General features: G+C 37.0%; 1 pseudogene; it reads right to left on the bottom strand.

Annotated features, from left to right (window-relative positions):
- Positions 1-6396: 6396 nt before the first annotated feature.
- On the bottom strand, positions 6397-7765 carry LOC129692152 (26S proteasome regulatory subunit 4-like; annotated as a pseudogene).
- Positions 7766-13250: the final 5485 nt, after the last annotated feature.

Genomic DNA, 13250 nt, shown 5'->3' with positions numbered 1-13250 from the left:
ATGGGAGGTCTGCGGAGACATCTGCAGTTTGTGCCCAACAGTTCAGCTGATGACTTTAGCATTTACCTGGGCTTGCAGCATAGTTAGTACTGGAGAAAATGAAATGCACAAGGTTTCAGTGCTGTGGTGATGGCTCAGTGGGTAAAGAGCTTGCTGCAGACGCCTGAGGATCTCTAAATTCAGATCCCCAACACTGACATATGGAGATATGACATCACTGGGCAATAACTCCTGTTTCAGCGAGGGCAGGGTTGCTGCAGGGAAACACTGGCTAGCAAGAGTACCCAACAGGTGTGCTCTAGGCTCAGTGAAAGACTGTGTTTAAAAAACTAAGGGGAATCACAGTAAAGAATGTACATACCTGTACTCCATGTCGGCGCACACACACGTGAGAACACCACCTGTACCTGTATACAACATGCAAAAACAAGCACACAAAGATTAAAATTTTAGGTAAGCTTGAAAGTGTAGCCAACAAAATACTGCAAAATACTTACTTACCATGAAAATTTACTCACATATGTATTTATTTACATAATGACAGTTTTTTAAAATGATATACATAATAAATAAATAAATCTTTAAAAACAACAACCAAAAACTTCAGAGACCTACAAAATATGGCATTTAAAAATGTCTTTATTATTGTAAAGATTCTTTGAGAGTGAAGCTTGGAGAATGACTAAATCCCATTATTGTAATACTAAAATTAAAATGCCTAAATAGTAAAAATTAAAACCAAGTAAAATTTAACATACAAATTGAACCTAAAGAAGCTAAACACTAAGAAAGACCCTAGGGAGGATGCTTAAATCTCATTCAGAATGACAAACAGAATAGATACCAGAAGCAGTGGAAGAGAGGAAACCTCTGAAAGGTTCTACCCAACAGGGGATCCAAGCAGATGATGAGACTCACAGCCAAACTTTGAGCAAAGCACAGGGAGTCTTATGGAAGAAGAGGAAGATAGAAGGACATGGAGGGGACAGGAGCCCCACAAGGAGACTAACAAAGCTAAAAAAATCTGAGCCCAGGTGTCCAGCAGAGACTGATGCACCAACCAAGGACCATGCATGGAGAGAACCTAGACTCCCTGCTCAGATGTAGCCAACTGGCAGCTCAGTTTCAATGTGGGTTTCTTGGGAACCCACATTGAAGTGTCTCTGTCATGAACTCAGTTGCCTGCTCTTTGATCACTTTCCCCTGGTGATGTGACCTTCCAGGCCACAAAGGAAGAGGATCCGGGCAGCCCTGATGAGACTTGATAAGCTATAGGCAGATGGCAGAGGAGGAAAACTCTCCCATTCAGTGGACTAGGAAAAGGAGATTGGGGGAAGAGAGAGGTAAGGTGGGACTGGGAGGATTTGAAGGTGTAGGCTTCAATCAGGATATACAGTGAATAAATTGCGAATAAAAATAAAAATTAAAAAAAGTTAAAAAAAAACTTGGAAAGGGGCAGGGAGTAGATGAAGGAGGGAGGGTGGGGTTGGGAGGGAATGAGGGAGTGGAATACAGCTGGGATACAGAGTTAATAAAATGTAACTAATAATAAAAATTAAAAAATAAAAAAGTTGAAAAAAGAAAACTCTACTAAGAAATCTATATTGACGATCAACATGTCAGAGTACAAACTTAAAAACTGGTTCTACCTTACGCCAAAAAACTACAGGCAACTGAGGAATGATGGGAGTGGGAGAAATTATCTTCTCCAAAGAAGAGGGCACTGATTAATTATTCAATATCAAATGATCAGTCCTGAAAATATATATGTAGACTTAGCATGCTATATTTATGAATATATATATTCATGTACATATATGAAAGTCACAGCAATTCATGTAAAAAGAAGTCATGAATTATAAATTTTAAAATATCTGCTAAATGGAAGGGTTTGGAGAGAAAGGGGGGAAGGAAGAATTGTTGAAATTATACTATCAAAGCTAAAAAGTAAAATAAAACTTACATTATAAGATTGAATGCTTTTTATGCAGTTTTTGTAAGTCAGAAAATGTTTCAGCACCAAATTGGATAGGATATTTTTCATTCTTTTGGGACAGAATGGGAAACTGTCACAAAGAATTATGGGTAAAATGCTGATGCTATCCTCACTGCATTTGGGAACTACTCTAGTTCTTAAGTAAAAACCATGTGAAACAGGAGCATTGCTATTTGTGCAATGAAACGAAGACCGGCTGATTTAATCCAGAGAACAGTGGGTGAGCTGGGAACTAAAATCAGCAGAATCTTGTCTCATGGAGCCACAAGTTATGACATGAGAACTCAAAATTAAATTGAAGTGAATGCTGGTTCTCTTTCTCCTCTCATGACTCATTTTTCCCACTTTACCTTTTGCCCTTTTAAGGAGCATTAGAACCAGAGCTATTTCATATACTGTCCATCTCCAAAGAAACTCGAAGCCCACACGTCCATCAGAATACAGTTAGAAATTTCAGGGCTATGAGAGACTCAAATTGTTACAATACTTTTGGATACCAGCACTCAGTTCCCTACTCTGTTTGCTTTCATTGTGTTGGGAGATTTTTAATTTAACTGATGAATTTGTGAGACGATTTGCAATAGTGAAAGGAAACACAAATTAGCTGTAGGTAAGAGCCTTTCAATGCACTCCTTTGATGAGTTCTGTGTATATTTAATTCAGAACAATGTAGTGTGAACACTCTAATCTGAGGGCTCATACTGTTCATAACTGATCTTCCTGACTGTAAGACATTACGTATAGAAAAATGGTAGTCAGAAATGTATATATCTCCATCCCTATAATCTGATAGTGGAACAAAAGCAATGTAAAATCTCAGGGGTATAAAGGAAATGCTAAGCTTTGGTTGAAAGAAGACAGTTTACAAAGAGAAGAAATATTTCTAAATGATAGCCAAATAAACAAGGGCAAAATACTCCAGCAATCTGTAGACATATACTGAATTGCTGTCAAATGTACATAGTTACTCTAATCTCTTTGACTTTTATAAACACTGACTGGCATGAATTAATTGTTCAGAATGATGGCACGGGGCATGTTTCAGGAGATGATGGGTTAGAATCCTAAGTTCACTTTGAGCATTTTTATTCCTGTGACATGGGTAAAAGTATTTACAGGCTTGGTCACTGAGAAAGCTGTTTTGGATTATGTGGGAACATTTGCAGTGCTCAACCCTTTCAATATTCAAGAACAAATTTCACTCTTATCTATTTAAACCTTGATCTTTTCTGTTATGTCTTTTGGTTTGACGTTCATCTCTAGCTTATTTAGCTTTTGCAGATAAAATATGCCTTGCTTGGTCCTTTAAAGTTGTCTCTTTACATTATCAGTCTCACCCATCAACATTCCCTGAATGGAGTCCACAGGATCAACCTGTGTGGGAGGGTTCTTGGCAACCTTTACTAGGCTTCCTATCTCCAAGGCAAATAATAGAATGATGTTTTGAGCTATTTATAACCATGACTGATGACTTTTTTTTCTTAGTTTAAGGAAAAATGACTAACAATATTTTACATACATACATTTGTTTGTTTGTTTGTTTTGGGATGGGGACACGCACATGTGCACATGCATGCCAGGATAACTTGTGGGACTCTATTCTCTTCCTTCAACACGGAAGTCATTGGATTGAACTTGCATTGTAAGAATCAGGAACCATTGTAGACTGAGCTACTTCACAAGCACATCCTCTAAAAATTATATCTAAAGCAAGACAAAGCTCAACTAGTAGGAACAAGTATTCCTCTTTTTTTAAAGATTTATTTATTTGTATTTATGCTAATGGATTTGTTTTCTGCTTGTGTTTGTGTATATTATTGAGTATCTGGTGCCCAGGGGGGAAAGAGAGCATTAGAGCCCTTACTAGAGAAGTTACTCACAGTTGTGAGCTGCTATGTGGATGCCAGGAGTTGAAACCAGGTGCTGAGCAAAAGCAACAAATATTCTTTACTGCTAAGTCATCTTTCCAGAACTAAGACTCTTTTCTTGGTGACATTATTTATCTAAAAACAATAAAATATGTATTTTCATAGCTGAAAATTTTTGAAAGATTGATTTGTAATTTCTTTATGGCTCTTCCAATATGCCTCGTAAAGGTCATACTAGTAATCAATATAATTGGAAAATTAACATATAGATGATGACTTTTCTGCAGAACCTTCATTTTCTGATATGATGTTGGTATAAATCCATATGTTTAATGACAGAAAATATCCATTTTTGGAAAAAAAATAGTGAAATACATTTAATATCTTAAATGGAAATTCCTTAGGTAAAATATACAATGTTCAACCCAAAAACTCTTTCAGAATATCAGGTTCTGGAATATGGCCCAACAGTGGATATCAAGCGTTTTTCTTGTATAGGACTGGAGTTTGGGTTCCAGCAACCTTGTTGAACTCTTCACAACCAGCTTTAAATACAGCATCAGAGAGGACAACAAAATCAATAGTTTCTGTTTACTTAAAATACTAACCTCAAGAAAACAAATTCTGTTTGAAAGACTACAACTGAACACCAAAATCAAGAAAAGATCAGTTTATATAATACCAAATGTTAAGTTATAAATTAAACAAAAATAAAGTAAAAATGATGAAACTCAAGTAAACTTATAAAAATATAATTTACACTAGAAAAAAGGTAAATAGTTGAAAAACATTAACATTCAAGCATTTTACCAACATTTAACAAATTAAAACAAAGAAATGTTTGCTTATTCCTTCTGACATATGCAGGGTTTTCAAATATGTTTACAACAAAATTAGCAATGTTCAGGTAATGACATTGGAGTATAAGATTTCTCCAAACCACGAGTTTGGAGAAAAATATAAAACACAGTCTAATAAACATAGGCACAGGAATTCATTCATAATTGCAGTCCCAGAGGCTTGACCACTAGATAGGCTCCAACCTGAATATAAATTCTTCAAGCACTTTACCGATAATATTTGTTAAACTTAAGAGAAAATGAAATGCATATTAATAACCAGAAATAGGAGAAGTAAGAATCCCCATGGCAACAGAGGCAAACCAGTGGAAGTGATAGGTTAGATCTCTGGAATCTAAAACTATACCTAGAAATAATTTTTTATTAAAACACACTTGATATGGGGCTGGAAAAGACAGCTCAACAGTGAAGTGCTCACTTGGTGTTCTTGCTGAGGACCCAAGTTTGCTTCCCAGTACCTACATAGGAAGCTCACATTTGCCTATAACCTGAGTGTCAATGGCTCCTATTCTGTCTTCTACCCTTCACTAAGAATGTAGGTAGTACACATACATACATGTACATAGTCAACACACACACACACATGAATTAAAAACAAATGTTTTAGTAAAAAAATACATAACACATCGGTTCATTTTATTTTGAATGCAAAATTTTAGCTTACTTCAGATTAGATTTTTGAATGGTAAGATAATGTGTAAATCTATTTTTAAAATTAAGAATGAGCATCTTAAGTCATGAAAATGCAACTGTCAGTGAAAAAGAAGCAGTCAAATAAAAAGAAGAGGTGTGTGCAATACTCACTTTTCAAAGTGTTTCTCACGAAGCAGTAGGAAAATTGAGGTGCCCGTTTCATTTGCTGTATTTTCAGTACAGAATAGGAAGGGCTGAGAAAACATTCAGGAAAGGTTAAAGGCTATGCCAGCATTAAGGTGATTTTTCTCCTAAGGGCTCTAATGAACTGAAATGAAAACATTTTCATTAATGTTGAGAGAAAATTAGGATCTTTAATTTAAATGAAAAATAAGAAACAACTAAGAAAGAGCAGAGGCACATTAACCTCATGCTTATGAATCATGTTGGAGGGGCTGGAGAGACGACTCAGCAGGTAAGAGCACTGGCTGCTCTTCCAGAAGACCCAGATTCAGTTCTCAGCACCCACATGGCAGCTCAAAACTGTCTTTAACTCATGTTCCAGAGGATCTGACACCTTTACACAGACATACTTGCGGTCAGATACCAGTGTAAATAAAATAAAATAAATAATTTAAAAAACATATTCATTTTAGAACACTAGGAAAAGAAATTCTATGCTGGGAATGGTGAAACATAACTGTAATGCTTGAGTTGAAGGGCGACGCGAGGATCAGGAAGTTACTGCCATCTCTTGGCTGCATAGATCAAGTCCACCATGCTTTTGCTAAATAAATAAGTATATGAATATATAAATAGAAAGAACTCAAAGTAAGGCTGAGAAAACTCAACTTATATTTATGTAGTGGGCATTTTCTTTCTTTCTTTCTTTTTTAAAGCAATCCAGGATGATCCTTTATTGGGAGCAGAGGGCAGCACAACACAATGAGACTGCCCGATGAGCCCCCTGCACAGCACCTCCAGATACAGGCTTTCTACTAGCAAAATCAACTGGAAAATGGGTTCCTTAGGACAGCTTCCCATCCTCCCAGGTGGGGAAACACATTTACTTCCCTGAAGACAGCCGAGGGTCCCTAGAGATACAGCCCCTCAGGGGTGCCTTCTTGTTTTTTATAAAGAATATTCTCTTTAGACTTTTTGAAGTCTTCATTTGTTACTTTCTGCGTAACCGCAAGGCCATCAAGCCAGCTTCTGTTCAGATTGCCTTGATGTCAGTTCCAGAGAGGTCATCCTTTGCCATGATCAAGTCATCCAAGGTCACATCATCAGCCAGGGTCATCCTGCTAGTGTGAATCTAGAAGATATGCTTCTTAGTCTTTTCATCAGGCAGGGGGAACTCCATCTTTCTGTCAGTGCAGCCTGGTCTGATATCCAGTGCTGGATCCAGAGTTTCTATTCGGTTAGTGGCCATGATAACTTTTACATCTCCCCTCAAGTCAAATCCATCCAACTGGTTCAACAGCTCCAACATCGTTCGCTGAATCTCTCTCTCCTCTCCAGAGTTTGAATCATATCTTTTGGTCCCAATGGCATCAATAAACACAATGGAAGGTGCATGTTCTTCAGCAACTCGGAACAGCTCCTGAATGAGCTTGGGCCCATCACCTAGGTACTTCTGAATAAACTCTGAGCCAACCACTCTCAGGAAAGTGGCCGGTCTGGTTTGCTACTGCTTTGGCCAATAACGTTTTACCTGTCCCTGGCCTGGCGGGCCGTAGAGAATGACTCCTTTGGGGGGCTTTATGCCCATCTCCTCATAGTACTCAGGGTGGGTGAGAGGAAGCTCCACTGACTCCTTAATATCCTGGATCTGGTTGTCCAGTCCCTCAATATCTGCATAGGTCTCTTGGAGGCCTTTTCCACCTTCATTACTGTGACCAGGAGATCTCTATCATCCATTAGCACTCCTATAACGGCATGCACCTTGTGGTTGAGCAGGACTGAGCAGCCTGGTTCCAATAGATTCTTGTCCACATATGACAGGATGCTGACATAGTATTCTGAGCCCACAAATGTGGACACAATGGCATGATTATCATCAGTGATCTCTTCCAACGTTCCTACAGACATGGGGTCTCCCTGATATCGTCCACTTTTGACTTTTCCTCCTCTTGCTTTTCTTCTAATGGTTTTATCAGTTCCTGATTTCTAATGAAGTCTACCTCCATGAGAAGATAGTCTTTTATTCTCTCTAGTTTCCGTAACTTCAAGCGGCAATGGCTGTGAGGGGTTACCAGTGGCAGTTTGCTGACAGCATCTTGTTCCTTTGTTTTCTTATTCTTTTTTCCCGCTCTGGTTGGGACAGGAGGTTCATATGCCTTTTTCTTGTCCTTGTCATTCTTCTTGCCATGCCCAGCACCATGGCCACCACTCTGACTTTGACCCATCTACCCTCAGTCCTCTTAGCCGTCTCCGCTGGAAGTCTGTAGTGGGCATTTTCAAAGTGGAGTAGAGTTTCCATTGTAGAGGACTGGAAAGAAAATCAACCTTCAAAGGAGTTGAGGTTTAGGAGAAAATGGTGGACACCTCTATCATGATGGACGTGACTTTGCTTTAGTACATGAAAGTTAATGCACCATAAAAGTATAGCAGTTGCTCCATTCCCTTGTCTCTCCAATAGCCATAGAATTTTGAAAACAACTGTTCATTCATTTTAGCAGCAGTAGTCAGAGACAGTCCGAAATTCCACCAGAAGTCCTGGAAATCAGGAGTTAACTAACTGAATAAATACGGGTAATAGTAGTACACACAATTTGAGATTTCAGTGAAAACGTTTTTTGTTTGTTTGTTTGTTTGTTTAGTTTTTTGTTTAATTTTTTTTGTTTTGTTTTGTTTTGTTTTGTTTTGACAAAGTTATTCTGTATAGCCCTGGCTCTCCTGGAACTTACTTTTTAGACCAGGCTGGCCTCAAACCCAGAGAGCTGCCTGATTCTGCCTCCCAAGGGCTGAAGTTAAAGGCATATGCCACCACTGCCCAGATCGTCTTAAAGCTGCTTTCAAAAAGAGGCAAGAAGAAAGTATGATTATATAGATATTTGTTGAGGACATTTTAAATTAAGTTATTTTTCCAGTAATTACAAAATGAAAGTTTACTCTATAATAATCATAACTACCCAGAACCATAAGTTTTATTAAAGACCTGTCTATATTAAATCTAAGTCAGTTAAGTTTGATGTTGTCTCACATTGTCAGGCTGCTGGGAAAGTTCACCATAGGCTAAAAGATCAATAGCTCAGCCTCACATCTTTGATTTTGTTACTGGACTAATAAGCTATAGTGAAATGAAAATATTAATTTGATGGGGGAAACTGCACTAGGACAATATATGCAGAGTGAGGTTATCTTAGAAAAATTAGCAAGTGTGTTAATCTCAACTCGGTTTTGAACAGGCAGCTACTAGTTTAGGATATGCATGTTTAAGACGCTCAAAATTTAATCTCTCTGTGTTATCCATGCAGTTGCAATAACCTTCCAAATAAAGTACATTTGTATTTTCTCCACTATTATATTTACCTATTGATAGCCTGCTGGGTGTCTAAATCAAGAATCTTCTCTCTGAAGCAAATCGAAATTGCTACCTGTGAATTTTTAATTTTCCAGTTCCAGTGCTTAGAAGAACCAATAAGCATGCAATCAATTTTAATTTAAATTGAAATACACAGCTGTATTTACTGTAGATGGTCTTTCAGGGAAATGAATTTCATATAATTTCTTCACTTATCTGATAACATTGAGAGATGTAACAAGGAGACTATGCAATGAAATGGGAAAGGATGATACTATGGTACTATGTTTTGTGATTTTTTTATACTGTTCTGCTCTTCAGCTGATTCTCAAATTAAACATGCTTTCAAATGCTACTCCTGTTCCTAATAATACAATATAAAAGACTAAAATTGTAACTAGGAAAGGAGACACAGAACTTAGGAAATGTCTTACAGAGACTTATCCATGCACTGGCTTCCTCTCAGAGGTCAAGTAATATGTTTCATTGAACACAAGAACATTAAAGATTTTTTTAAAAGATGCTAAAGCACCATTTAATTTTTTTCTAATGAGAAGAATAAGTAAAGCATAAACTACTTACAAATAAATGAATGTAGATAAAATCATGATAGAAATATAAATAATAGATAGCTGATAGAGATGATAGATAGATAGATAGATAGATAGATAGATAGATAGATAGATAGATAGATAGATAGATAGGAGTTTGGTAGATTCATACATACACACACATACATGCATACATAGGCAGACAGACAGACAGATAGATAGACAAATACACAGATATTAGATAGACCATAGATATTAAATCACCATTTATACAGACAAATGTAAAAACAGACAGACTTTCACAGGATAAGAAATGTTCCTCACCTTCTTTAATTATTACTAAAAAATAAGCATATGAGTGAAAGCATATATAGTTCAATGAACTGAATGTAAAATTAAAGCTTCATAATTCTGATTAATAATGTTATGTAATTGCCTGAGAAACACTCAGAAATAACCAGAGAAACATTTTTTAAATTTTTCTAGGATGTTTCCAATATCAATTGAAAGATTTATCCTACTTAAACATGCTTGAACTCCTTAGAAAGCAACATTAATGCTAAATCTAAATTAAACAAAAATTAATTTTACAACAGAAATGTCAGGTTTGCATTTTCAACAAAACTCTTGTCTCTTGTGTGTGTGTTTGTGTGTGTGCGTGTGTGTGTGTATGTGTGTGTGAACATTAGAGTAACTCATTCTGATTTATTTTAAATAAACTGAATCACTAGACAGAAATAATCTGTCCCTGTGTCCATTATTATCTATACTTTCTATTCCATCTCAGAAATATATCTGGATATTTTCTGTTATCCTATTTACTTATATCATGATTTAATGTTTTTTATCAGGGTCTTCTAATAGCAAATAGAATGCACCTAGTATAAAGCAATTAAGTTCTATGATGTCCGTAGAACAAATTTAGAAAAGATACTAAAGTATAGAAACAAATGGGGTGTGCATTGGACGTATGACAGGAGTCTACCGCAGAAGGCGTCTGAAAGACTCTACCTAACAGTGTTTCAACACAGATACTAAGACTCATAACCAAACCTTCCACAGAAGGGGATTTAGTATGACGTGGAAAGAATAGGAGCTTCACAAGAACCAAATATATCTGGGCACAGGGGTCTTTTCTGAGACTGACACTCCACTAAGGACCATGTATGGATACAACCTAGAACCTTTGCTCGGATGAAGCCCGTGGTAGCTCAGTAACCAATTGGTTTCCCATAGTAAGGGGAACAGGGACTATTTCTGACAGGAACTCAATGGCAGGCTCTTAGACCTCCCCACCCCCCAAGGGAGGAGCAGTCCCGCTAGGCCACAGAGGAGGACTCTGGAGATACCTGATAAAACAGGTTCAGATAAAAGGGGAGGAGGTCCTCCCCTATCAGTGGACTTGGAAAGGGACAGGGAGGAGACGAGGGAGGTTTGGATAGGGGGGGAATAAGAGAGAGGGATACACCTGGGATACAGAGTTAATAAAATGTAACTAATAATAAAAAATAAAATTAAATTAAAAAAGAAACATGTGGAAATATAAAATGAAAATGCATGCAGAAGGCATAGGTGGATGATAATGCTGCAAATTTTTACATGTTTTAAGAGTTTGTATGTTATGTTTTAGAAGATTCCTTAGAATATTTGTCTGAAGATAATTTTTGTTTGTTTGTTCATCTGTTTTTAGGACTTTCTTTTGAGAATTCTTTTTACATTTATTACAGGATTAGGGTTCAAACTTATATAGAATTAGAAAGATGAAAATGAATCTCTTCAAGACAAAAATATATGGGGTATTAAGTAAGAAAAGCAGAAGCTAGAGAGATGGCTCAGTATACTGCCATTGCATAGAATCCAATTTAATTTTCAGAACCTTTGTCTAGAGACACGAAGCTGCTTGTAACTCCAGCTTTGGGGGGATTATATATGGATATATATATATATATATATATATATATATATATATATATATATATATATATATATATCCTCTACAGGCACCAATATGTAAGTGCATATACACACAATATCACATAATGATAATAAATCTTTAAGAAAAGTATAACATTTCATAGATACAGCATCAGTCATTTTGGTATTTTTTTTAACTATGTGTATTTATGTTTGTATGTATACAAGTAAGGACATATCCTCACAGAATTCTGAAGCATTGGAGATCCCTAAACCTGGAGTCACACGAGATTGGGAACCAGTAGATATAGGCTCTGGGAATTGAACTTGGGTCCTCTGCTCATTCATCTCTCTGACCCCATGCTGCATTACTCTTGCAGACAATTCTTTTTATATTCCAGATTGGTGTTTTCCACAAAAAATTATGTGTGAAAGTTTGGTCCTGAGTGAGGTAATGTTAGCGATGATAGAACTTTTCAGAGATGAGGGCCTAGTCAGGCATGGTGGCTTTTAATCCCAGCACTTGGGGAAGCAGAGGCAGGCGGACCTCTGTGAGTTCCAAGCCAGAATAGTCTACAAAGTGAGTCTAGGATAGCCAAGGCTATAACACATAAAAACCTTGTCTCAAAAACAACAACAAAGAGAGAGGTGTAGGGCTAGTGAGAATTGTCATTATTGCCTCCCCTTCATTTCTATTGCTCTGATAATATACCCTGACCAAAAGCAACCTAGAAGAGGAAGGAATCTATGAACTAACAATGCCCTGTTGATTTCATTATATGAAAGTCAAGCCAAAAACTTCAACAGCTACTCATATCTACAGTCAAAAGCAGAGAGAAATGAAAGAATACATATTCATTTTCTTACTTTTGGGGGCTCGTTATTCCTCCTTCCTGAACAGCTCATAACACCCTGCCTAGGGAATGGTGCCTCCTGCAGAAGTTTAGGTCTTCCTATAGCAACTAAGGTTATTAAGGCAATCTCTCACAGACCAAATCAATGTACACAATCCCTTAAGTCTTTCTTTCAGGGAATTTTAGTTCATGTTGACAATTAACGAAATTAAATCGAACTATTACAGGATCATCACTGTTGGAAGAGATGAATATGATACTCCTGTAACCCTTGAGATCAGGTTGTTACAAAAGACCAACCTTGAAACCCAAATCTCTCGTACTTCTTGATTCATCTTATGTTGTCTTACTCTTGTAGGCCACGCAACCATGTTGTAATAGACCTAGAAAGCACCTACCAAACCTCAGCAGAGTCTTTTACCAAGACTGTACTTCAAGAACTGTGAGCTAATTAAATGTCTAGGCAAAGTTCAGCGCCAGGCACCAACTGCCTAAAACATACTTCAAAAAAGTGGCTTTTTGCAGACAAACACTAGTTTTTCTTTCTGATCACGCTATGTTTTGTGATAGAAAAGAAGACTTAATAATAGGCAGCAACACTTAGAAAACTATCTGAACAATTGAATTTTTAAATGATTAAGGGAGAAATGTAAGAAAAACCTTAATTATTGTATGTTTAAATTTTATCAAATGGAATCTAATATGTAATATCTAATATGCAATATCAGACAACAAATCTGGTTTTCTATTTAAAAAAAGAAGAGGAATGTCAAATAAGATGAATGAAGGTGGTTGTGGAGGAAAAATTAAACCCTTGGAGGTGTGCTGATGATGTGAACACTATTGGAGGTGGGTCTGATGCTTGCAAAATGATGCTAGTTACTGGCCCTCCAGACCTGGTGACTACCTTGATACACTTATCCTTGTGTAAAAATACCTGACTGGCTGATTAAACAGCCTATACCTGGGCAGCACAGAATGTAGGAGGTGTGGCTAAAGCTCCTGGGCTTCTGAGGAGAGGGGAAACAGATGGACCAGAAGAAAGGAG

Source organism: Psammomys obesus, unplaced genomic scaffold (assembly GCF_907164565.1).
Source record: "Psammomys obesus unplaced genomic scaffold, mPsaObe1.curated_primary_1811, whole genome shotgun sequence".
In the NCBI taxonomy this organism is placed as follows: domain Eukaryota; kingdom Metazoa; phylum Chordata; class Mammalia; order Rodentia; family Muridae; genus Psammomys; species Psammomys obesus.
Note: the sequence above shows the minus strand (reverse complement) of the source record. Positions and strands in the feature narration are given on the sequence as shown.